This window comes from Furipterus horrens, unplaced genomic scaffold, assembly GCF_987537825.1.
Source record: "Furipterus horrens unplaced genomic scaffold, mFurHor1.1.pri manual_scaffold_6, whole genome shotgun sequence".
NCBI classification, from domain to species: domain Eukaryota; kingdom Metazoa; phylum Chordata; class Mammalia; order Chiroptera; family Furipteridae; genus Furipterus; species Furipterus horrens.
In genome coordinates, this window is record NW_028327176.1 from 44,529,229 (window position 1) to 44,549,972 (window position 20,744).

Below are 20,744 nucleotides of genomic sequence, written 5' to 3' on the forward strand. Positions count from 1 at the left end.
CAGCTGCTTAAAGCTCTCCCCATGCTTTCAATCCAAATAGCCATATTTCCTCTGTCTGCCTTACGTGTATCAACCAGCCATTCCTTCTCGCACATTGTTTGTCTAGATTTCTGTGTATGTTGTTTCCTTGGAATGCTATGGTCTCTACCTATCAAATATTTCTACCAGCTATCATTGGTCCCTAACAGAAAGCTGCACTGAAGAGGTATAGTGCAGTAGTATCTGAATTCAAATCTTAGCTCTATTGCTTATAAGCGTTGTGTAAAATGAGAATATACCAAGTGCTTTATGTCCTTCACAGGATTGTTATGAGGCCTAAGAAACATAAACTAAAGCATTTTGCAGATGTTAGGGGTTATTTCTACCATCACGTGGTGCTTAGCTGACCTAATTACTATTACTCGTTTGTATGCCTGTGTTGTCTTCATACTAGTCTTTAAGGCCAGGGGACTATGTGTCCTGATCTAATGTTTATTGAATGGATGATTTAAATGAAGTATTTGTCTAGAGGGGACACCAAGATTGTGGTGTAGGAGGATGCTGAACTCACCCTCTCCTAAGAACACATTGAATGTACATCTACATATAGAGCAATCCTTCCTGAGAGACAACTGAGAACCAATTGAACAGCTTCTGCACAACAAGCAAAAGAGAGATCACATGGTTGGGGAACTGTGAGAGTTCTCGGGAGCTGAGGGAACTACCCAGGAATACCAGTATTTATGTTTCTCTGCACATAGATAGTAGGTAGGACTCTGGCCAGCCTGCAAGGCTGCTATAGCGTATCCCCAGCTACCCCTCCCAGAGTTAGATCCAGCAGGAACAGGAGGGCACCGTAGCATGCATACAAGGGGCCCTCCACCCAGACATTGATTCAGCTATGGAAGTGTGCTGCTGAGTGCACAGTGTGGTGATAGCAAAATGCTATGGTACCTGAAGGCAGGGTTGCCCCATCCAGAGAAAGGGCAGAGATAGTGGGACATTGTTGTGCACACATGTGGGGCTGCACTCCCCAGAGAGGGTACTAACCTAGCAAGGTACACCAGCTATTTCATCTAACTCATAGGAACAAACACAGAAAGTCAGAAAAAATAGGGAGACAGAAGAATAAGCCCCAATGAAGGAACTTCCAGAGGAAGTTTGGAGCTAGGAGGGCATTGTGAGGCATGTGCGCAGAGCAGTCCTGCCAGACCTGGCTCAGGCAACAGACATTTAAAGCAACAGGTCACACCATGTACACACTGGGCAGCTCTCTCCACACTGAACAGCCCTGCCCAGATCAGAAGAGCAAGGAAATACACACATACAAGGTTTCCCCACCCAGAATCCACTCCTCTGTCCTGGCAACATATCAGGCACCACTGGTACCCACGCCAGCTATAACTGGCCTGCCCAAACCATCTGATTCCATCTACATAGAGACAACTTTTTTAAAATTGGAAGAGATAGCTATTTCACCTAACTCATAGGAACAAACACAGAAAGTCAAACAAAATAGGGAGACAGAAGAATAAGCCCCAATGAAGGGACATGAGAAAATCCAAAGAAAAACTAATAAAATGGAGATAAGTAATTAACCTGATAAATAATTCAAAGAAACAGTTATAAGGATGCTCAACAGACTTGAGAGTAAAATATAGAGGAACTCAGAGAGCACTTCAACTAATGGAAAATGGAGTAAAGAACAAATCATAGATGAAGACTGCACTAACTGAAATGAAGGATATATTAGAAGGGATTGACAGCAAATTAGTTAACAGACAACAGATTAGCAACCTGGAAGACAGAATAGTGCAAATCACCTAATCGAAACAACAAAAAGGACCTCTGGTATAATGTAAAGTGCTCTAACATTTACATTATGGGGATTCCAGAGGGAGAAGAGAAAAAGGGGCAGGAAGTATATTTGAAGAAATAATGATAGAAAATTTTCCTAATCTATAGAATGAACCAGACATCCCAGTCTGGGAAGTACAGAGAGTACCAAACAAGATCAATCCAGAGCCCCACACCAAGACATATTGTACTTAAAATGGCAAAAGTTAAGAGTAAAGAGAAAAGAATGAAGGCAGCAAGAATGAAATAAGTCATATACAAGGGCCTTTCATAGAAATATATGGATATATATGAACTTCATGGTAACCATAAACCAAAACCCTACACAGAATAAATTGAAAGGAACCCGATTAAAAAGGTAAGGAAAACCAAATCAAGAGGAAAGATTCAAGAAAAGAAGAAGGAACAGAAAAGAGCAACAAAACTTAAAAACAACAAAATGGCAAAAAAAAATGTACCTATCATAATTACTTTAAATGCAAATGGACTAAATGCTCCAATCAAAAGATGTAAAGTGGCAGAATGGGTAAAAAAAAAAAACAAGACCCATCTATGTGCTGCCTGCAAGAGACTCACTAGGTTGAAAGACAAACAGAGACAAAGTGAAGGGGTAGAAAAATACTTAATGCAAACAGCAACAATAAGAAACTCAGGCAGCAATAAATTGGACAGTCTGGAAGAAATGGATAAATTTCTAGAAGCATAACCTTCCAGGACTAAATCAGGAAGAAACAAAATACTAAACAAACCAATTACTAGCAATGAAGTTGAAGCAGGAATCAATAAACTCCCAACAAACAAAAGCCCAGATGGGTTTACAGGTGAATTCTACCAAACATTTAAAGAAAAATTAGGGCCTTTCCTCAAACTATTTTAAAATATTGAAGAGAAAGCAATGCTTCTAAACTTATTTTGTGAGACCAGCGTTATCTTGATACCCAAACCAGACAAAGACACTACAAAAAAAGAAAATTATAAGTCAGTATCTCTGATGAACATGGATGTAAAAATTCTCAACCAAATACTAGCAGACCCTATTTAACAATACATTAATTGGATTATGTACCATATTCAAGTGGGATTTATACCAGGGATGCAAGGGTGGTTCAACATCTGCCAAGTAATGTGATGAATGACATTAGCAAAACCAAGAACAAAAGCCACATGATAATTTCAATAGATAGAGGAAAAGCATTTCACAAAATTAAACATTGATTTATGATGAAAACTCAACAAAGGGGTTATGGAGGAAGGTACATCAACATGATAAAGGCTCTATATGACAAGCCCAGAGCTAACGTCATACCCAGTGGTGAAAAGGTGAAAGCATTTCCTTTGAGATGAGGAATAAGAAAAGGATGTCCACTCTTAATGACTATTGTGTAATGTGGTATTTGAAGTCCTAGCCACAACAAGAAAACAATTCCATTTATAATTGTATCAAAAAGAATAAAATACTTAGGAATAAATTTAACCAGTGTGGTAAAAAACCTGTACTCTGAAATTAAGACACTGAAGAAATTGACCTGGCTGGGTAGCTCAGTTGGTTAGAGCATTGTCCTGATACATCAAGATTGTGGGTTTGATCCCCAGGCAGGGCACATACAGGTTCATGAATGAGTGGCACAACAAATCGATTCTCTCTCTCTCTCTCTCTCTCCCTCTCTCTCTCTCTCTCTCTCTCTCTCTCTGTGTCTCTCTCGCTCTTCTTCCCTCCTCTTCTCCCCCTATCCCCTCTCTCACACCCCCTCTCTTTTCCTCCCACTCCCTCTCCCACCACCCACTTTCTAAAATCAATTTAAAAATTAAAGACACTGAAGAAGTTGAAAAGGACACAAATAAATGGAAGGATATATCATGTTCATGAAATGGAAGGATTAATATTGTTAAAATGGCAATATTACACAAAGCAATCTACGGTTTCAGTCCAGTCCCTATCAAAATACCAATGACATTCTTGTCACATTTATATGGAATCCCAAAAGACCACAGATAGCCAAAGGAGTATTGAGGAAGAAGAACAAAGTTTTAGGTGTCACCTTTGCTGATTTCAGACTATACTACAAACCTGTAATAACACAGTATGGTACTGGCACAACAAGAGACACAGATCAACTGAACAGAATAAAGAGTCCAGAAATAACCCCTTTCTTATATGGTCAGTTAATTTACAACAGAGGAGGCAAGAATATACAAGTGATGTTGGGAAAAATTGGACAGATACATACAAAGAAATGAAATTGGGCCACTCTCTTACATCATACATAAAAATAAACTCAAAATGGATTAAAGACTTAGATATAAGGCCTGAAACCATAAAACTCCTAGAAGAAAACATAGATAATACACTATTTGACATCAGTCTGAGTAATACCATTTTGGAGAATATGTTTGTAAATGATGTATCTGATAAGGGGTTGATTATCAGAATGCAAGGAACTGAGACAGCGCCGTAATAAAAAATAATCTGATCAAAAAGTGAGCAGAGGACATGAAGAGACATTTCTCCAAAGAAGACAAAAAATGCTCACTGTCACTAATCATCAGGGAAATGCAAATCAAAACCACAATGAGCTATCACCTCACTCCAGTTAGAGTGGCTATTATCAAAAAGTCAAGAAGTAATGTGTTGGTAAGGATGTGGAGAAAAGGGAACTCTTGTACACCATTGGTGGGACTGCAGACTGGTGCAGCCACTGTGAGAAACAGTATGGGTAGTCCTCAAAAAACTGAAAATAGATCTGCCATGAAACCGATCGATTTCACTTCTGAGTATTTATCAGAAAACAAACAAAACACTACTTCAAAAAGATGCACCCCTATGTTCATTGCGGCATTATTTACAATAGCCAAGATATGAAAGCAACCTAGGTGTTCGTTGATAGATGAATTGATAAAGAAGCTGTGATGTATATAAAATGGTTATTACACAGCAATAAAAAGGATGAAACCTTGTAATTTGAGACAACATGGATGGACCTAGAGGGTATTATATTAAGTGAAATAAGTCAAGTGGAGAAAGACAAATACTGTATGATTTTGCTTATATGTGGAATCTGAAACAAACAAAAAACCAAAGTGGACTCATAAACAAATCAAAAAAATGGTTGCCACAGGAGGGGGATGGGTGGATGGATGAAAAACAGTTTATAATAATGTAATAAAGTGTTGTGGTGACAGATGACTACTAGAATAAGTGTGGTGATCATACTGTAAGATATATGAATGTTGAATTAATATATTATATACCTGAAACTAATGTAATATTGTATACCAACTATACTTAAATAAAAAATAATAAATTAAGTGATTTTTTAAAGAATAGGTTTTATTAACATACTGACCATTCTTCCTTTTTGTGTCAGCAATTTAGACCTCTGCTGCTAGCAGAGGTAGAAAAGACGTGATAGAGTAGAATAACTATGTGTAGATAGTTTATCTCTTATGTGCCTGTAATCTCAGATAATCTAATATTGATTTAAAAACAGAACTGTTTAGAGCAGAAGTTGTTGGCAAACTACTGCCTGAAGGCTACCTCCCTGCCTGTGTTGGTAAATTTTATTGGAACATACTTAACTGCATGCATTCTTTGATGTACTTTCTGTGGTGGCTTAAGCAATGTAGTCCCTCAATTTTTTCCTGATGGGAAAATCTTAAATATAATTTCTATTTAGTAGTACTTTTATTCTCTTGTGTGAAAAATGTATTTTAGTTCTTAAACAATTTAACATTATAAATTACATGTTCTTTATAAAAAAGAAAATTAACAGGATAAAATTAAAATTCCACCTAAGCATTCACCTTGAGGAGTCTCTCATTTTTGATGTTGAAGTTAAAACTCATCTGTAATGCTTGCCAATTAAGTGCATGTTTTTTAGGGTCTATGTTTTTTAGTCTTTGATTTTCTTGTCCATAGTGAATGTATTGGTCTATTTTTCTTTTTTTAAGTGGTAGAATTAATAATATTTTCTCCTGAAAAAGTAATGAGAATTTTTCTGTATAAGTATATAGTTTTTAAAAAGAACTAGTTGTAAATTTGGATTTTAAAACAGTTTTTGAGCAGGCCTAAAATTACAATAAAAAATTCAGGCATATCTATTTTCTTTCCTGAAATATTTAAATAATTTTTGCCTATAAATTTATTCCTAATTGAAATAAGTTCACTTTTCTAATTAACCATGGATCTAGGTGTAAAGGTGTGGTTTTCTTAATTCTTGCTTGGGGACTTGGGAATTTTTTTTCTCCTACACATACTTAACTCTTTGATGACAGAGCCTACCTTGAAGGAAAACATCCAGATTTGTTGCTTTCAGTATATTTTAAGATTCAAGATTTGCTTTGCCAGTGGAGAAATCTACCTTTCTGTATTTTGAGAGAAGATTATGATATATAGTAGGTTTTCTTGGAGTGGGGATTAGAGGATGAAGAAGGAAGTAAAGGGATCAGAACCATCTAGGGATTTTTCCAGTTTAATATAACCATCCCTACAAGGTCCTGACCAATTATTTCAGGAGGCTGTGTTGCTGTAGTGAACCATAGTTACTGATAGGAATAGTAATTGATATACAAAAAAAGAACAGAAATAGAAATCTTGATGTAATACGATTTTGTGAAGTCTTTTCTTCCTTTTATAAAAGTGTAAATCTTTAAGATGTGTCTTTATTTTAAAACTAGCTTTTGAGCATTATTTCAAAAATATGCTTATAATCCCATATACCCTTCATGTTGATGGTTTTGGAAAGTAGAAGCAAAAAATAAGTTTACTCTTTATGTCATGTCCTTCATAAGAGCACAGATGTGTTTTATACTCTGTATGTTGACAGCTTTTGCAGATAGTTCTGAGAATACAAATCAGATTAATATTCCTTCATCTTGCTTCCCCTACACTCCTCCAGCTTCCTTTCCCCTACTCCCAAGCAGGTTTTATTGTGGAAAAGAGCCATTTACAGTGACATTTCTCATATCAGCTTTGCATCAAAGGTGTGCACATAAACTTTGTCATAACAGAGGATCTGTATTTTTGTATAGGAGTTGACAAACTACCAGAGTTGGCCATCTTGTTTTGTAAATAAAGTTTTATTGTAACACAACTGCACTCTTCATTTACATATTGTTACAATGCTATAATACTACAATGGCAGAGTTCAATATTTGTGATGGAGACCACATAGGTTGCAAAATCTATAAACTATTTTCTTTCTGGCCCTCTATGGAAGGTATGAGGTCTATCCAGAAAATATCCAGCCATGTAATATGAAAAATAGACATTTATTGAAGAAGTTTCAAGATACAAGAAACATTGTACATAGGACAGTGATGCCTCAGTCCCCTTCAAAGTAGCCACCTTGGGACCTCACACAGTTCTCCCAACTGCCATCAGCTGCCCTGTTGTATTTTCCTGAATCTCATTGATGATCTGAAATCTCTTCCCTCGCAAAAATGATTTTAGTTTTAATTTTAGTTTTTAGAAGTTGCAGGGCACCAAATCTGGGCTGCAAGGGGGCTGAGTTACCTGGGTGATTTGATGTTTTGCCAAAAAACTCTGCATGAGACGTGATGCCTGAGTAGATGTGCAGTTGTGTTGAAGCTGCCAATCACCAGTTACCCATAGCTGCAGGCTTCTGAATCATCTGAATAGCTTTTGCGGAGGAATGTTCACGCTTAACACAAAATTTGACATGGATTTGTTGCTCTACTTGCTCAGTCATTTTGAATGCGATGGCCACACAGTACACATGCTCACTTGACAGCATCTACACCCCCTCTGACTAGTACAGCGAAGTTGTTATTGTTCACACATATGCTTTCCAGTCCACTCTCCTTGGCTGCCAGGTTACATTGATGTTGGGCAAACCATTCTCATTATATTAATAATCCTTGGACTTTTTTTGGACAGACCTTGTATATGTTGACCCCTTGTATATGTTGATCTTCTTTTCAGAAGATCTTTAGTAGTTTACATCTTTGGCCCCCACAAAACTGATCCCACATGTCTTTTTCAATTTAGATGATTACTTTTTAGACAAAAATATACTATATTTTCATAAATACCTAGAGATGGGCATTACAATTTTGTGTTTGTCAAGTTTTACTTAACTCTTGCCTACTGTGTTAAATACTTCATTTTCGCTGTCAGTGAGCACATAAATGTTTTATGAAAAGCCCAATTAGCCCATATTTTATTGAATAATAACTTAAGAACCCAATTTATGGAGTTATGATATGGATAATGCTCTGCCTCAATTTTGTGAATGTTAACTGAGTGTTATGATCAAGATTATCTTGATTATTTAGCTTCATAAATAAAAGCACTTTAAAAAAAAAAAAGAATATTAGGATTAATGTTTTACACTAGAGCAAGGAAGGCCCCAGTCAGCGTCTACAGCTTCGTTGGACAACTTCATTGTTTTCTAGAGAGGCTGTGAGGATGTCTTGTTCCTGGCCAGACTTAATGTTTGAGCTTACCTATTGCGGATGAGGGAGAATGGGAAATAGATAAAAGAGATGAGGAGGTGCACAGCCTGCTCAAGATGGTACTGAGGCTAACAGGTTCTTGTAAGGGCTGATTAAAAACCAGTTGCCACCTGGCTGGCAGTGACTTCTGGTGATAATAAAGTACGTTTTCATTTATGTGAAAAATGTTCTCTAAAGAAGGGTTTTTGTTTTTTCATTTAATTAGGAACACAAGTTGTACCCTGTTGATTTATGATTGTCATTGTTTTTGTTTTAAAGTCCTCAAAAGGAGTTATATCACTCAACTCTTTTTTTTTTTTTTTTTTTGATTGAGGCAGAGAATTGGCATACAGAATATCATACCAATATGGTATATAGCTTCAACAAATTTTTTTGTTTTGCTTCATAAAATAACTGAGCTTTTTGTATTCTTTGTCAGTACAGAAAGATTGAAATGTATGTTTAAATGACAAGGTATTCTGAGAAAGATATAATGTACATGCACAGTGTAAAAATACATAAGTTTTTAAAGAAAAGATGAATCATAGTATATTGTGCAGCTAATGTTTGCACATCTTTTTGAAAGACCTACTGATGGCAATTTGACCAAGGACCTGACATGTTACATAGGTTTACTCCGATCATGGTGAAGACTTCCCAACTGCAGTCAGCTAATGGTAAAGCCATTGGAGACTTGTTTTGTGTGTTTGTAAAGATAAAATGAAATCCTGAATGTAAAAGTTTTCTACAAAAAGGAAATAGTGGCATTTAAGGAAATGGCCCTGAGGACATTGCTGGATACAAGAGTCCTATCTTTTCCTTGACATAAAGTTTTTAAATGATAATTGTAGAATTAGTAATCTAAGCGAATATACTAATTTAGCTAATATTACCAAAACTAATTTCCTACTTTTTGATTCCACATGGAATTGAAGAGTCTTTAGTTTCCCCCAGGACTACCTTTCTTCACAAATGCCTTATATACAGGACCTTTATTTCAGGAAGGGGACTTGTCTAAGGAGGCTGACCACAAATCTGTGGTGCTTAATTCCATTCTGGTTAGTTATTTATTATTTCACTTTACAAATAGTAATGGTAAATACATGGCTTCTTTAGTGTCAGCTCCATGACTGACTGAGAGACCCCAGGTAATATTGGACCAAGATCTCTAACCACTGCCTTTGTGTCCACTGAAGGTGACCGTCCAGTCTCACAAAGTTGAGGTCCTTGGGAAAATGGTAGCATGGGCATTGGAGGTAGTACCGCTCTTTGTAGAGATCATTATTCCCCCCTCCACATGCCCATCTTACAGTCTTTTTGGGCCTTGGCTCGTGTGTTGTAATACAGATTATTTTGGTATTATACTCTTCAGGTATACCTTTTATGTAGGTATTTTGTGTCTTATAACTAGATGAGAAAAATGTTTGAGGTTCTCCTGTCCTACATCTTCATCTGTGTTACAGCTGTTAGGGAATTTCCATTATCTTTATTTAATATACAATAGCTTTTGAACCTGTAAGATTGATAGAGAATTTTTATATGAAAAAGATGGTAGCTCATGCCTACCTCTAATTCTAATCCTTTCTGCCCTGTAAGTTCTTGGAGGATATTTTACTAAATTCTTTTCCTGTTTTAGATCACATGTGGACAGCTGACTCTGCTTCTCCCATTGTATAGCCAAGATGAGGCTGGAATGTTTACACCAGGCATCTCAGCCTGGAAAATCTCTGCAGGGATTGTAGGTCCTTCATAGATTTCTTGAAATTATAAATAAATCTGTGTATAAATATACATATTTTTCAGAGCATATTCCCTCAAAGGGTTCATGACCTGTAAAGGTTAAGAACTACTGCCTTAGAATCTCATTAAAGAAACATTTAATGGATACCTCTTGTCTGCAAGGCACTAGCTGGATGCTGGGGCTACAAAAATCAGTTTTGGTCCCTCCTCAGCATTTTGGCCTCAAGTTTGTAGAGAAAAATGGATCCAGAAACAGTAGTCTTTGGAGTGCTGTGGAAGCATCTAACTGGCATGGGGGCTCAGGAAAGACTTCAAGGTGTTAATAGTAACCTTAAGGCAAGACTTCTCTGATAATGGGAGGAAAATCAAAGAGAAACAAAGCTTTGAGAATAGTAGGAGTCTAGAAATAATAGGCTTATAGCATGTAGCTGTTCTCTAGTTGTGGAGCATATGGTGGGTGTGTCTGCTTCTCCAAGCCTAGAGCCAGAAGAAGAGCCCTGAGGGAGCCAGAGGCTGTCTCTGCCTGCCATTGCAGCTCCTGTTCACTGACTGAGGCTACACTGGGGAGACGTCAGAAAGTACCATTTCCAATTAAGAGAGACGCTAATGGTGGAAGATTGGAACAGTTAGTTTAGATTTTTCAATATTGTTCAACATGAACCCAAATAGTTTTTAAAAATGCTTATTCATGTTTGTTTTTTTTACACTGTGAGAAACAAAGCTTATAAGGTTAATCGGCATTTTAGCTGTTAATAGCTTTTTTTTTAATGTCAGGTTTATTGGGGTATTCTTTATATATAGTAAAATTTACCCTTTTCAGTGTACAGTTTTATGAGTTCTGGCAAATGCATGCAGTAGTTTAACTACCATCACAATCAAGATACAGAACTTTTCCATCATTCCCAGCAGCTTTAAGTTACGTTGCTTCTTAAACCCTTACAAGGCACTTCTCTTTTCCCTTAAAGACACAAGCTAAGAAAATATATATCTTTCTGAAATACTGCCTTTTCCTTCATTCAGACTTCTTGAAAGGAAAAGGTCAGCCTCAGTTCTATATAACTGGGCCTTTTTCTTAGCCTTTGTTCATACTGTGCCCGCTGCTCCGCTCGCCCCCCAACACACGCACACACCTGCCTTTTAACCTTTCATAGAACTTTCTTTTTTAATAGTCCCTGGCCTTTACCCCATACTCCACTTTCATTTTTCCAAAGCTGGTCCAACATGCTTTACACTACTTTACTCATTGGTTGTTTAGTTCTGCAGTTTAAAGCTAGTAGACAGCATAAACAGGATGATGTCAGAGGCTTCAGTTTATTTTTTAAGAATTTTAGGAGTATCTATTATTTTGAAGCATCTTTTGTTTATAGTTAGAGTAACAGGAGGCTTGGCTTGTCGGAGAGATACAAGATGTGATTTTAGTAAAGAGCTAATCTTGGTCCCATAAGCAGCTTGGCTTTTGGACCCTCCTATCTCTTCTGTTTGAACTCTTTTCCAATCCTTTGGGTCATTTACCTTTGTCCTTTCTAATCTATACGGAAATGGAATGTTCTTTGAAAACTACTACCTTAGCTTATAAGGACGTGGTCCAAATACCTCACAAGGTTGACTAATTTTATGAGTTAAGCTGACTTCTACAAAAGGATGATGAGTACAATATTTACCTTTTGTAATGTTTGAATTTATTTTTTCTTACTATCTGTATATACATGTTTTGCCTTTTAAGTTAAAAAATATCCAAAGGTCTTTACACTTCCTAGAATTTCTATGAAGAATTTTGGAGCACAGTAAAGCTTAGGGAGCAGTTAGCACCTTCCCTTCATAGTTACCTTCCACTTTGTAGAATCATTTGTCATCTGTAACCACCCTGCTTTTTGTTTGCTTCTTGTTTTTGCCATTTGGGTTTTCTGCCAGGTCTTTTATTGTCATCTGTTCTCTAGTTTACTAGGTTTAAAGTACACAGTTGTAATGGGAGTATTATAATTTTCCAGCTCTTCAGCATTTTGGAAAGTGCTAGAGCTTTTAATAGAAGGGCAGTGGGTATGGGACTTCAAGAGGCAAAAATACCAAGAGTAAGAAACAAAATGCTATAAGAAGGAAATCAGTGAGAAGCAATTTATAATATATGTTTTCAAGTAAACTTTTAATTATAAAATGGTTTGATTTATAGAAAAGTTGCAGAGAAACATTGTTTTTAACCAGAAACATTATATAGCTATCCAAGCTGATTTTGTTACCTATATCCCATTTTTAAACTTCATGCTGTGTCAATAGAAGCACAAATAATGAAAATACTGGCAGAATTTTCCTTTCAAACTCAAAACAAAATAAATAAAAGCTGAGAAGAAACATGGAAATGCCAGAGGGATACCTGTGACTAGGCTAAATATGGAAAAAGGTATAAATAAGCTATTAAACAAAGATTTCTATTTATAGATGGGCTTGTTTAAAACAAATTTCTTTAGTCTTAAAGCTCTTGGGAGATTGGTAAGTTTTCTGTTTCAGAAGAGGAAGAAACGAACACCATTTCAAAGTATTTTTTAATGAAGCAAAGCTTTTTAAGCATTTTTTAAAACTTTGTAAATACCTATGTTTGCAAAGCTCTACATCTACAGTTAATGCTTATTGTCAGTGTTGGGCTGCCTATATATCAGATGTCCTGAATTCTTTATGTTCATGATTTCACTTAATATTTACAACAGACCTGGAAGATAGGTATAATACTATTATTATGCTCATTTTACAAAAGAGGAAACTGAAGTGCTCAGTAACTTGCTGAAACAGAAGGGCCCTGATATGAACTAGGTAGTCACGCTCCAAAGACCTGGTTCTTTGGTATTCTATAGTAACAATAATGGAGTGCTGCAAGGAGTACAGCCCTGTCTTTATCTCTAGTGCAAAGAATGTGGAGTACTTTGTGTGTTTATCAGCAATACTAGTAATAGAAATAACAGCAAACATTTATTCAGTACTAATGTGCTGAGCATTGTTCTCAGCTCTTTACGTGCATTTCCTTACGTGATCCTCCAACAATTCTAGGAGCTCATTATTATGCCCGTTTCACAGTGGGAAACTCTCAGACTGAGAGGGACTGAGTTGTCCACACAGGTAATTTAGCTAGTGAGTAAGTGGTAGAACCAGATCTGCCTGAGCCCAGAGTCTTAACTAATGTGGAACAGTCACCAGCTGCCATCAGTGTTTGAAAGGAACTTGAAAGTTTGAAAGCATGGCTTTTCCATCATTTCTCCATCTTAAGTGGACCTGTTGAGTGGGCTCTACTCCTTCCCTTGGAGCTTAAAATACTCTCACTTCTCTTTGAAGTGATTCTAGCAACACATTTAACAAATATTTATTGAATAGCTATTGTGGTGGGCTTTTATCTCATCATTGGGATACAAGTGAACAAGAAAGGCAAGGACCTAACACTAATATAGCTTGATTCTAGTGGGAGAGAGAAAACATGAATGTGTACATAAATCATATATCCTTAAAGACTAATTTGCCATTACTGTTCTTCCGGCCTAGGCTTGCCCTCAGCAGTCACATCTCCTGGGCTGAAGTTTCTTCTTTCTGATTTACCTGTAGTCACTACATGAAGCTATGGAAGTATTTTGTATTCATTACTTTTATTCTACAAATTTATCAAATCACTATTTTAATTATTGGGAATGTAAAAAAATAAAGACAATTTCTGTTCTTAAGAGCTTACAACTTTGTACAATGCTTCCCAACCTTTCCCATGTAATATAATAACATACATACAAAGTGAACAGAGTAAATATAAGAGGCTCTTTAGCTGGGAGGGGGACTGTTGCTTTCTCAGGCTCTGCCCAGCTGCCTAGAGAACTAAAGGAATCAACAGCACAGGCATGCAGTAATAGCAGACCAGTTTTGAATTTTTGATGTAGTGGGAGATGTTTACATAAAGATATGTATATAGTAAAATGGGATAATAGCTATGAGGGTAGTTCTGGAGACACTTCACTAGTCATCTTCCACCTAACAACCCAGAGAGATAAACTAGTAATCTCCTTTTTTTTTTTTTTTTTTTTTTGAATGCTTCGTTTGCTCTATATTATTAAGTTTTTCTCTCACTAATGGAGTGGCTTGCTCACTAGGACACAGCTCTGTACTCAAACCTGTTCATGCCAGTTATATTTGTTGTAATGACAAATATAATTAAATTTTACATAAACCAATGAAATGGGTTTTTAAAAAGTTCTTTATATAAAAAATGAGTTGAATGCTTTGGGAAAATTGGATAAAGATGAGTGGCCAAAAACAACAAAACGAAACTGCTGTTGATGTGGGCGAGACAAGTATAAATGATTAAGAAAATTTGTGTAAGTCTAGAATGATTTTTCTGAATGTAGATTGTTTCACAGATGACTAAGTTCTTGATCCACTTCAAAGAAATGAAACTGGAAATTACAGATGGTATATTATTGGTGTGGTTTGTATAAGATAACACAGAGCTCTGGTCAACAGATCCATACCATACCTAAGGAAAAGACCTTTGTGAATGAATGTACATTTATTTGTTGGAATAGTTTATGTACCTTAAACTTTTTCACTATTCTGTGCTTGAACTTAACTTACAAATAACCGTCTTCTGTCCAGAATGTTTTAGATAAGTAGGTTTCTGATTATATGTACGAAGTGTAGCAGGAGAAGGAGCAGCTGGACAGATGGGAAGTCCAGAGAAAGTTAGTGATGAAGAGGTGGTGTTAGCACTGAGTAGGAATAAGAGTTTGCCCAAAAAGTCAGGGATATTTCAGGTTTAAGAGAATATGGTGTACAAAAGCCCAAGGCATGAGAGAGTAGAAAGTGCTCTAAAAACTACAGTTTTATAGTACTCCTAGAGAATAAGAATGGAAATGAGTGGGAGATAAGAGTAGACAAAGTAAGAAGGGACCATGTATGCAACTTATTGTCATTTAGGAGGAATCAGTTTGGCTGAACTAAGAAGATGCTGGAAAATAAGGGAGATGAGACATTATTAGCTTTACAGCAGGCTAGTTGGAGTATATGGGTATTTTTAGGAGGCAGGTGAGCAGTGTCTGCTTTAAACTCTTAATTCCTAAGTAAACCCCAGATTACATAGGAATTGAGCAGTTTTTTATAATTTTAAAATATCTAATGAGATTGAGGTATAGTATTCTCAATCTTATGATTAGTTAACAGACATCTGAGAAATTACTTTATGCTCAGTGTCAATCACAATATATTCAACCAATACAAATCTACCTCTGGTGTATTTAACACTCCCCCCCTCCCCCCGCCCACCCTAGTTTAGTAGTAATGGTAGTGAGGTCAAGAACACAGACTCCAGACTTTTAAATTGCCAGTTTCACCACTTCTCAGCCATATAGCACTGGGAAAGTTATTTAACTGCTTTAAGCCTTAATTTACTCACTCATAAAAAGTAGACATAAAAGTAAGATTTTAAGAGGATTATTAAGAATTCATGTAAAGCACTTTGCCAGACACTCTGGTGAGAATTCAGTAGATGTCTGCTATTGTTGTTCTGCAGTCAACAAATATTTATGAAGTTCCTCCTAGATGTTAAGTACTATCCTGGGCACAGTATGAACAACAGAATTTTATTAAGAATATAGATGGTATTTCTTTTAAAAATTCTATAACTTTCATACTTATGTGTTGTTACTTGTCTTTGGTGAATATATTTTAATATATTCATTATCAGTATACTTAATTTGATATATATTTCATTTATGATTGTGAATAATACTTTTATATTTTTGGCAAAATATTTAATCAAGTAGAACCATAATTTACATCCCTATAATTCCCTTGTATCAGATGTGTTGGTAGTTTGTAGTTTTCATTGTAATGAATAAAGCTCATCAATCCCAGAAAATTTTCTTTATTGCAGAGATAAAATTTAGCTAACTCTTTTTTTAAAAAATATTTTTAAAATTTATTTTTAGAGAGAAGGGAAGGGAGGAAGAAAGAAAGGGAGTGAAACATCAACTGGTTGCCTTTCGAGTGCCCCCGGCTGGGGACCTGGCCTGCAACCCAGGCATGTGCCCTGACTGGGAATTGAACCTGTGACCCTTTGGTTCACAGACTGGCACTCAGTCCACTGAGCCCCATCAGCCAGGGCAAATTTAGTTAACTCTTAAACCTTCAGTATTGCAGGAGGTCTGTAGTTTGTCAGGTCAGTGAGAATAAACAACATAATACCCTCTGTCATGAAAATGGTTAACTGTACTATTCTCTTTGGTGGGTTTTATTAAAGGGTGTCCTAGTGAAAACCTTAGGATATATGTAGAATTGTCTTTAACCCACAACTCCATATATATTCATAGATTTTGTAATCTACTAACCTCAAGGTAGATGTAAGGGTTTGGCTTTGTCTCAGAGGATTGCTTTAGCTATTAAAAAAGTTGGGTGCCCATTCTTATACTATGTGGAGATGGAGATATTTAAAGGCTGGGTGTGTTCATTGTGGGGTGTAAGGTTTAATGAGCTGGGGTGGCATTGGAGTATTAAAGCTTAGGTGAAATTATAGGAAGGATAGCTGATGGTCATTATAGGATTAGTTCTTTGATCATCTGTTATTGAGCATGGAAAAACTTTGGAAATCAAATGTTTTTCCTTTATTTTTTCATAGTGGAAAACAAGGCAATGAATCTACCTTATCACTTGAAGGAATTATATTAGTGCAGATACTGAATGAGACGTGAGGGTTGGGAATTTGTACAAGTGTGTTAGTGTGTGTTACTTCTGGGTGTTCTCCTATAGTAGATATGAAGGTTGATTCTGATTTTTTGCTATCATGATTAATATACTTCCACATAAATCTTTGCATATCTGAATTATTTCTTAGAATCAATAATCAGAAATGGTATTTTGTTCAGAGGATATGACCTTTTGAAAATTTCTTGTTACATATTTCAAATTGTTTTCCAGAAAGGCTATACCAGTTGGTACTCTCATTCATGCTAATTTATTGATTCAACAGCTTTTTTTTTTTTTTTTTTTGAGTGCCAGCTGCATATTAGAGGACTGTACTAGTAAAACCCTCTCCTTATCTAGTTTCTAATTTACAATCTGGTGGAGGTGTGGACAATAAAAGATAATATAATGTATTTCAAGTAGTGATAAGTGACATGGTTATACATAAAAAGGGATCAGGATACAGAGAATGAGGAAATTCTCGAGACAGGGTAGGCAGAGATAGGAAAGGCCTCTCTGAGTTGACATTGAATGGAGACCTACAAACTATTTTATTGTCAGTCTCACTACCTTTATTAAAGCATTAAGTATTATTGTTTTTAAAAATATTTACCAATTCAGATGAATAATATTTAAAAATTTTTATTGGCTACTTATTAATTGTTGCTTGAAATATGTAATCGAGAATTATTCTTTTATTAGTAGTAATTGGTTATTTGACTTTGAGTTGCTATTATCCTTAACTTTGTGTAACAAAAAGGCATAGTATTCAAGTTTGGCTCCCCAGAGAGGGCAGTATGAGACTTAAGATGACAATAGTGGCTCCTGGTAAGAGTTCTTGCTGAGATTTTTTTACTAAATCTGATTTTGGTAACTGATGTAGATTATATTAAAAGATATTGAACATGAGTTATTGAGTTGGTGTAATTGTTTTAAGAACAGTGTTAGTGCCAAGATTTCTGACTTGTTCTTTGAAAGTACCTGTTTACTTCTTCTTAGAAATTCTTGCCTTTGGGCATGTGAGGACTTAGTGTATGAATAAGACAGTGGATTTCCTCCCCACTGGAAAACTTGCCCTGGTGTTTACCTCTCCACAGCTTTAGTAACATTTACTGGTGAATACTTTAAATTAATTTTTTTCAAAAACCTGAGGACACGGGAGTTAATAGCTGACAAAACTGAAATATGTACTTGGTTTGATAGCTTGTTCTGTATTCTTATAATTTATAAGTGGAAGAAGATAAAAGAACTTTCTGAGGAAACGTACTTTTCCATGCTCAGCTTATAATGTTTATGATGTGATTGTTCATTTTATTTGTTTACTTGTCACAGGGGAATTGATTGTTTATAATTACTGCACTAGTAGTATGGCCTGTAAACATTTTTTATGCAAAGCAAAGTCTTAAATCCAGGTTTTCTTTATCAAACACATGTATAATATGTTTTAATTTAATATTTTTTCTGGAATTAAAATAATGGGTGTTTCTAATTTGGTTTCTAATTAGTAATGAAACCACTTTTGCTTTACATTTATTATTTAATAAAACAAGAAATAAGTCCTTTATTCAAAGTTGGACAAGAAATAATTTCCAGAGAATAGATTTCATTTATGAATAATTATTGGTTCCATTCATTTTCTCAGCAAATACGTGAGTGCCGTCTGTGAGCCTGACACTTGGTTAAAAGTGATAGATACGAGGGGTGGAGTACAATATGGCAGTTTCTGCCCTCATGGAGTCTGTAATCATAGAAGTGAGGCATGGACAAGAAGTTTGGAGCTATCATAGAAGCTGGTGGTACCTGAAGCAAGAAGTGGGGGCTGTACCAAGATTCACTGTTATGAGGGTCACGAGAGGGTTCCAAAGGAATGATGTTTTTGCTATATGGTTCTTGGACTCCTTGACAGAGTAGATATGTGCCTGAACATATACACCTACCCAAAAGACTTTTAAGCATTAAAAAAAATTTTTTTAATTGTCTTAAAAACACATACCATAAAATTTACCATCAAACTATTTTTAAGTGTACACTTCAGTAGTATTAAATATATTCACGTTGTGCATCTGATCTTCAGAGCTTCTTCATTTTGTAAAATCCAGACTCTGTACCCATTGAGCTACTCCCATTTTCCCCTTCCCCAACCCTGGCAGCCACCATTCTTTCTGTCTCTATGAATTTCACTCTTCTAGATAGTCATGAAAGTGGATAAACAGACCTTTTTAATCTTAGATTTTCTTTCTGTTGTTCTGAAAATTTCCTGAGTTTTGCACTTCCATGGTTTTACTTTCCTGATCAAATGTGAGGAGCTACAAAGGCCTGGGCGAAAGTTAGGTGGCATTGTTCTTGCCGGTGGAGCATGGAGCCAGCACAGCCTAAGAGAAATCCTGCTATCTGCGGCCATGCTGTGAGGTCGGCAGGCAGTATGAAGCCATTTTAGGAGAAGCATAGCTTGAAAAGGAAGAAATATTATCAAAACTTGCATTTTTCTCATCTCAGAAGACTGTCTTAAACCGGGATTTGACAGACCTTTTTCTGTATTTTAGGCTTTGTAGGCTATGCAGCCTCTGTCACGATTGCTCAGCTCAGCCATGGTAGCTTGAAAGCAGCCATAGATGACATGTAAACTAATGAGAGTGTCTGTGTTCCAATAATACTTCATGAAGACAGGTGGTTGGCCTGTTTGTTTCACAGACCATAGATTATCGATCCCTGTATTAAACTATTCTCAAGCTACCCATGACTAGAGAGAGACTTTGGGTGAAACCCGTACCTGATAGATCATTAAGCTACTTTGTGACTTGGAGCAGAGAGGGAAATTCAGTACCATATTTTATCAAATTTATGCCATTGATGATGCATCTTTTATATACTACTAAGGAAGAAAAGTGAAATCAATTAAGTTTAGGATCTCTCTGGTTGTATGATGCATCCTGGTTTCAGAAATGTTAAAATGGGCAGCAGTTAAGAGAGTGTGTCTGAATCGGTGATGTTGTGGTAATCTCAGCCAGCATTTGAGCCGCACCCTGTGGCCACACACTTTGCTTAGTACTTTATATGCATTATCTCATTTATCCTCATAACTAATGAAGTAAATGAAAAAGGTTTAGAGCAGTTAATAATTTGCTGTAATAAGCAGTGGAGCCTAAGATTCAAACCAAGACAGCCTGGCATTAAAGTCTACTGTGCTCAGCTACTATACTGTACTGCCTCATTCATTTTTGAAGTGGTCTTTTTCATCAACTGATACCATTCACACTGGAATTGATATAGTTTATTTCAGAGATTTGGATCAGGTCATGGAGGAAACAGCAGCTACATCAGTCCCTTTAGCATGTTCTTGCAATTTCAGACATTTTTCAGGACAGCCAACTACTGGTTTTCATCCTGCTGGTTTATGTGCCTGCTGGGTTCCCAAAGAAGACGTATTAATGAACTTCTTTCAAAAATGTTTTAAAGTGATAAAAATATCTAGGCCAAGCAAAAACTTGTGCTGGAAGGGAAGTCTTGGTGCTCTGTGCATAGATAGTAACTGTGATGCCAGCCAGCATATCTGGCCCTGCTGTTGCAGAGGAGAGTGAGTGCCACATCTCACTGTAGGTCATCCCCTTCTGCCTCTGTGAGCCTTGCATTGAAGACGATGCAATCCTGCATGAATGATGCAGACTTCACCAAAGATGACCTTATTGACTTTGAAGACCAAGGAAATATATGAGCTTTTTGGTCTCACAGTTTTGGACAATTCTGGTGTTCCTAGCACAGCCCTGAATTCACTGACAGCAAGTTGTGAGGACTTGGCTTGGAGAGAGTTGAGGTTTTCAGTACTTGTGATCATTAAAAAGAAAAGTCCGATGGAATGGCCAACAAGGATGGCATGCATGTAACCATCTCAGACTACATCACAGTGTCGTTGTCTTCAAACCAAACAGAAGCCTTCTCACTGAAATTCAGTTTGGAGAGAGTCAAAGTTCATTTTTTGTTTTATATTCATATTAACTTTCACTGGGAAGTTAATGGCA

The 20,744-nt window shown here is 36.4% G+C and overlaps 1 protein-coding gene across 1 annotated transcript in view; it reads left to right on the plus strand.

Moving 5' to 3' along the window:
* UGP2 (UDP-glucose pyrophosphorylase 2) overlaps positions 1 to 20,744 on the plus strand; it is a 56,905-nt gene that overhangs the window by 15,765 nt on the left and 20,396 nt on the right. The window lies entirely within an intron of this gene.